Raw genomic sequence first — 6,000 nt, 5'->3', positions numbered from 1 at the left:
GATGTCTAGACAGATATCTCACTAGATATATTTGTATCTCTTGAACTTTTCCGTACAAGTGAAAAAGTTTTGTGGAGAGAATAAATCCAAATTTCATAGTAGATCTTAATAAATAGTTGAGAAGTGTCAGTTTCATAGTTCCTGACAGAAACCAACTAGATACATTTTTAAAAAATATTTATTTGGCTGAATAAGGTCTTAGTTGTGGTGTGCAGGCTCTCTAGTTGGTGCCTGGGATTATTGGCCTCCAGGCATGTGGGATCTTAGTTCCTGGACCAGGAATTGAACCCCTGTCCTCTGCTTTGGCAGGGGAGTCTTAACCACTGGACCACCAGGGAAGTCCACCAACTGGATATTGACATGTAAGAGTCAGTAGGTCTAGTTTACCAACACTACGCTCCTTTGTTAATTGTACTCCAAATGTCTGAAGGAGGTGTACAGTAGGGTTATGCCATACTCTGATCTATTCTATGTGTGTGTGAGTTCTATTAGAAAATAATTTATATTCTCAAATACATTGAATTCCTTCAAGTAATTCATGTACACATGGTCTTCGCTTCCATCTGTGTCTGGACTATCCCTAAATCTGTCTCCAGCTCTCAGCCCCATCCTTCAATTTCACATGCTCTTCAATCCCCAAATTCTTCCCCACCTGACACCTGTATGTTCTAATGTTACCTGAAATTTAGCAAGAGGAAGGTCAAGATTAGCTTCTCTTCCTTCCTCACACAGTACTTTCCTGCCTTTCCGTTATAGCCAACACTACTCTCATTCTTTTGGTCCCCAAGACTCACAACATTTGGGACTTTTTAAAACCCCATCATCCCTTTTATCCTCCAGTGCCAGTCAGTAACCAAGTCCTGCTAATATTTTCTCATTCATCTCATTCTTATCAGCAAGGCCATTTACTTCCTGGTTCACATTTTCTCTCAGTTTTGCCCTTTCCCCTGCATTTCTCTGCTGGTTGTTTTCATCCTCAGAACTTTTAGCCACATTTCCACTTCCTTCTCTCAGTGATGCTCCAACCGGCTCTCCCCCATCTCCTTCTTTCTGCATGGACATTGCTCTCTGTTGTGAATGCCCTCTTCAGCATTCCTCCCTGTTGTTGACTCACACGTAGCCACTCTTCACATCAGTTCCCATATTTCCTCCAGAAATCTTCTCTCACCCACACAGGGTATGGTGGACTTCCACCTTATCCCCTGCTGCCTTTTGGGAACACATTGGAAACAGGATGAGATTGTTCTGCTGGAAGCTCTGGTGCCTAGCTCACTGCCTGTGGGTTGTTGTTATTACACGTGGTCTTCTTACACAACATCCTGGCTCCTCCTCATTGCTTCCACACAGAGCAAACAGAACAGAAACATTTTTTTCTTAACTATGAAAACATATGAAAACGTTTTCCTATGAAAACATTTTCGTATCTTAACTTTCCGGTAGGATATGACTGGCTACCATGCCATTCCAAGTTCCACATCTTAGTCAGAAAAGAGAGACTCTCAGCTCCTGTTGCTTCTCATCTTCTCATTCTTACCAACAAGGCAGTTTTCTTCCTGGTTTCTTATGTACATTAGAAGATTGCATTATATAATATGTAATATATCCAGCTTCTTGGGAAGCTCATGCCACACAAAACACATAAAATGCTCCTCCCTCTGTCATATCACCAAAGGAGCTTTGTGAATCTTCCCGCCTCCTGAAAACTTTCAAGTAACCTCAGCCCCAGCTGATCATTCCCTCACTCTGAAGTCTGTGGCTACTTTTATAATATATGATTTTGTCTATGTTGATATTTTGCTTTGTCATATAAATTCTTTATGACACAAGCAATATGTTCTCTTTCTTTGTTTTTAAGCAACATTTACTTCTTACAGTGAGCTTCTATGTCTAGGAAAGTACTGAGTATAAATTGCTAACAAAATGTTATGTTCCCTAAGTCTTAAAAATCTTAACGAAATTATCTTTTACGAAGTTCTTTGCACTTTTTCTTAAGAAATAGAGGAATAACTAACTCGAAAATTTCTGTTTTTTTTTTTTCTAACCCATCTCCAAGTTAAAGGATCATCCCTCTTATCTAGGTTAAATTTCTCTTTTTAGTGTTATTTGGTACATCCTTGGGAGCATATGGCTCCCTCTGTTGAAAGACTCAAAATAAATCACCCATGGATTTGTCATACTGCCTGAAATGTGACTAATCCTTTAGTTTAAGAAGAATATCTTTTAAAATGTGATGCTACTAGAAAGTTATCTTTGTGGGAGAAATGAGAAAATGTAGGAGAAGGCACTTAGGAGATTTGTGAAGTTCTATAAGAACACTAAAGTGCATCATATGAGGGTATGATAGGATAATAGGAAAAGTGATAGATATGGAAACAGAAGACCCAAGTTCAAGTTCTTCTGCAAGTTATTTAGCTTTTATCTAAGTTGCAATCTCCTCATCTAAATGAGTACCATCGTTAAAGTGGGCACCTTAGTTTGCCCATCTCTTAAGATTGTTTGAAGGACCAGGGTATTTAAAAAATTTTTTTGGCCACACCCAGGGACCTTAGTTCCCCAACTGGGGCTCGAACCTCCACCCCCTGCATTGGAAGGTGGAGTTCTAACCATTGTACTGCTGGGGAAGTCCTAAAGGACCAGGATATTTTGCTGACACAAATATTTCGCAAGATATGAATTTATGAAGGGAATTTGTAAAATCTGTAAAAATTTTACATAATGCTATAAAATATGAGTTATTGTTACAGTCAGCTAGTTGTAGCCATTTAATCCACGTTATTCGCTAGTCCAAGCAGTTGTTTTCCATGTTAATCTCACTGCCTACTGAATTAGACTTTTATCACTAGAAATATTCTTTTTTTAAAAAAAAGGAAATATTCCTTTTTAAATTATTATTTTTACTTTATTTTTTTGTACTGGGTCTTCATTGCTGCACTCGGCTTTTCTCTAGGTGTGGCGAGCAAGGGTTGCTCTCTAGTTGTGCCAGGCTTCGCACTGCTGTGGCTTCTCTTGCTGCAGTTCTCAGGCTCTAGGGTGCATGGGCTCAGTGGTTGTAGCTGGCAGGCTTACTTGCCCTGCAGAATGAGGGATCTTCCTGGACCAGGAGTTAAACTCATGTCTCCTGCATTGGCAGGCAGATTCCCAACCATTGAACAACCTAGGGATGTACCTAGGATTATTCTTATGGAGGAAATATAGCTTTGGATTTGTAGGAACAATTTAAGTATTGGGAAGAAGTTGAAAGGTTTTTCAAATACCAATATTCTATGTCATTCCTTGGGAAAAATCATAGTTCTCAGAAACTCTGGACAGAAGAGTGAGTCAACTCTGAGAAAGCCAGAAGACGTTAGAAAGATAAAAATAGAGTTATAAGGGCAGAGGAGGCCACCTGTCCGGTCAGTATTTGGTCAGGATTTAATCCTGGTCACAAGTGAACTAACAATGAAAGCAAATTGTTCTTATTACCTATGTCATCAACTAGATTAGATTTTTTTCAAGACCTATTTTTTTTTAAAGAATAGTTTTAGGTATACAACAAACGTGAGGAAAAGGTACAGATATTTCTCTTATACCCTTGCCTCCACACAGTTCATGGCTTCAGTTTTGTATTCTAGATTTTGGCCATTTTAGAGGTATGTGGTGGCATCACATTGTTCCTTTAATTTGCATTTCCTTAATGACATGCTGTAGAGCATCCTCTCATATGCTTATTTGCCTTATGAGGTGATTGTCAAGATCTTTGGTCCATTTTTAAATTGAGTTATTTGTTTTTTATTGTTGAGTTCTTAGAGTTCTTTATATATTTGGAAGGATAACACTCCTTCATCAAATATGTCTTTTGAAATATTTTTTTCCCTCTTCTAATTTTCTTTTTTTTTAAAGTCTTTATTTGTCACAATATTGTTTCTGTTTTATGTTTTGGTTTTTTGGCCATGAGGTATGTGAGATCTCAGCTCCCCAACCAGGAATCAAACTCTTTTTGATGGCTGAGTAGTTTTCTCCACTGTGTATATGCACCACATCTTCTTTATCCATTCATCTGTCTATGGACAGTTAGGTTGTTTCCATGTCTTGGCTATTGTAAATAGTTCTGCTATGAACATAGGCATGCAGGTATCTTTTTGAAGGGTAGTTTTGTCTGGATATATGCCCAGGACTGGGATTGCTGGATTATATGGCCATATAATCTAGTTTTTTAAGGATATGCATACTGTTTTACATACTGGCTGTACCAGTTTACGTTCCCATGAACAGTGTAAGAGGATTCTCTCTTCTCTACATGCTCGCCATCATTTGTTATTTATAGACTTCCTAATGATGGCCATTCTGATCTTGTTTATATGTGGAATCTAAAATATGACACAAATCAACACATTTATGAAGTAAAAACAGACTCACAGATAAAGAAAACAGACTTGTTGTTGCCAAGGGGGATGGGTGTGGGGAAGGGAAGGACTGGGAATTTGGGATTAGCAGATGTAAGCTATTATGTATAGAATAGATAAACAGCAAGGTCCTACACAGCACAGGGAACTATATTCAATATCCTGGGCTAAACCATAATGGAAAAGAATGTAAAAAGAATATATATCTGTATAAAGAGGAAGTGGGATGGTGACAAACAAACAATTGCTCAAATTCTTAATTTTCTTTGGGCTTTATCTTGACTGAAGTAGGCTCTGCATGAATTAATTCTTTTCTTTAATCCTCAGGAAAATTTTAAGATTTGCTGTTGCTTCCTTTTCATTAGTTTCCCTTAAGCTACCAATTAATTACAGAGTATTTTATAATAAGCTTTGCATATTAACAATTACAATTTGAGTATGATAGTGTACATGAAAGAATTCTGTAAATACCAAAGTTACTATCATCTGTGTAATTCTGTACAGCTGGTAAAAGTTTCTTTGACATTGTCAGTATTTCGTCTAATTCACAAACATTGTAAGGCGAGTGGTTATTACTAATAATAAATTTTCCAGATGAAAAAGACTAGCATATGAGCCACTGAAAGTCAGTCTGGGGTCAGCCCTTTCCTTGTGGAACATGTTTTCTCTTTTGGGGTAACTTACCAATGACGTGAAAGTGAAAGTGTTAGATGGTCAGTCGTGTCTGACTCTTTGCGACCTTATGGACTGTAGCCCTCTAGGCTCCTCTGGCCATGGAGTTCTCTTGGGAAGAATACTGGAGTGGGTAGCCTTTCCCTTCTCCAGGGGATCTTCCCAACCCAGGTATCAAACTTGGGTCTCCCTCATCGCAGGCAGATTCTTTACCATCTGAGCCACCAGTTCAGTTCCGTTCAGTTCAGTCGCTCAGTCATGTCCAAGGGAACAAGATCATCCCCAAGGAAAAGAAATGGAAAGAAGCAAAATGGCTGTCTGAGGAGTCCTTACAAATAGCTGTGAAAAGAAGAGAAGCCAAAAGCAAAGGAGAAAAGGAAAGATATACCCATTTGAATGCAGAGTTCCAAAGAATAGCAAGGAGAGATAAGAAAGCCTTCCTCAGTGATGGGTGCAAAGAAATAGATGAAAACAATAGAGTGGGAAAGACTAGAGATCTCTTCAAGAAAATTAAGACATACCAAGGGAACATTTCATGCAAAGATGGGCTCAATAAAGGACAGAAATGGTAGGGACCTAACAGAAGCAGAAGATATTAAGAAGAGGTGGCAAGAATACACAGAAGAACTGTACAAAGAAGATCTTTCACGACCCAGATAATCACGATGGTGTGATCACTCACCTAGAGCTACCAAAGAAGCCCATAAAGTATTAGTTGCTTGGTTGTGTCTGACTCTTTGCAACACAATGGTCTGTAGCCTGTCAGGTTCCTCTATCCATGAGATTCTCCAGGCAGGATACTAGTGTGAGTACCCATTCCCTTCTCCAGGGATCTTCCCCACACAGGGATCGAACCTGGGTCTCCTACATTGCAGGCAGAATCTTTACCTTATGGGAAGCCCATAACCGTGTTTAAATGGCCAGGTTTTTTCCTGCTGCTGTCTGC

This window comes from Bos mutus, chromosome 2 (genome assembly GCF_027580195.1).
Source record: "Bos mutus isolate GX-2022 chromosome 2, NWIPB_WYAK_1.1, whole genome shotgun sequence".
Lineage (NCBI taxonomy): Eukaryota > Metazoa > Chordata > Mammalia > Artiodactyla > Bovidae > Bos > Bos mutus.
The sequence above is the reverse complement of the archived record's forward strand: the minus strand, read 5'-3'. Positions refer to the sequence as shown.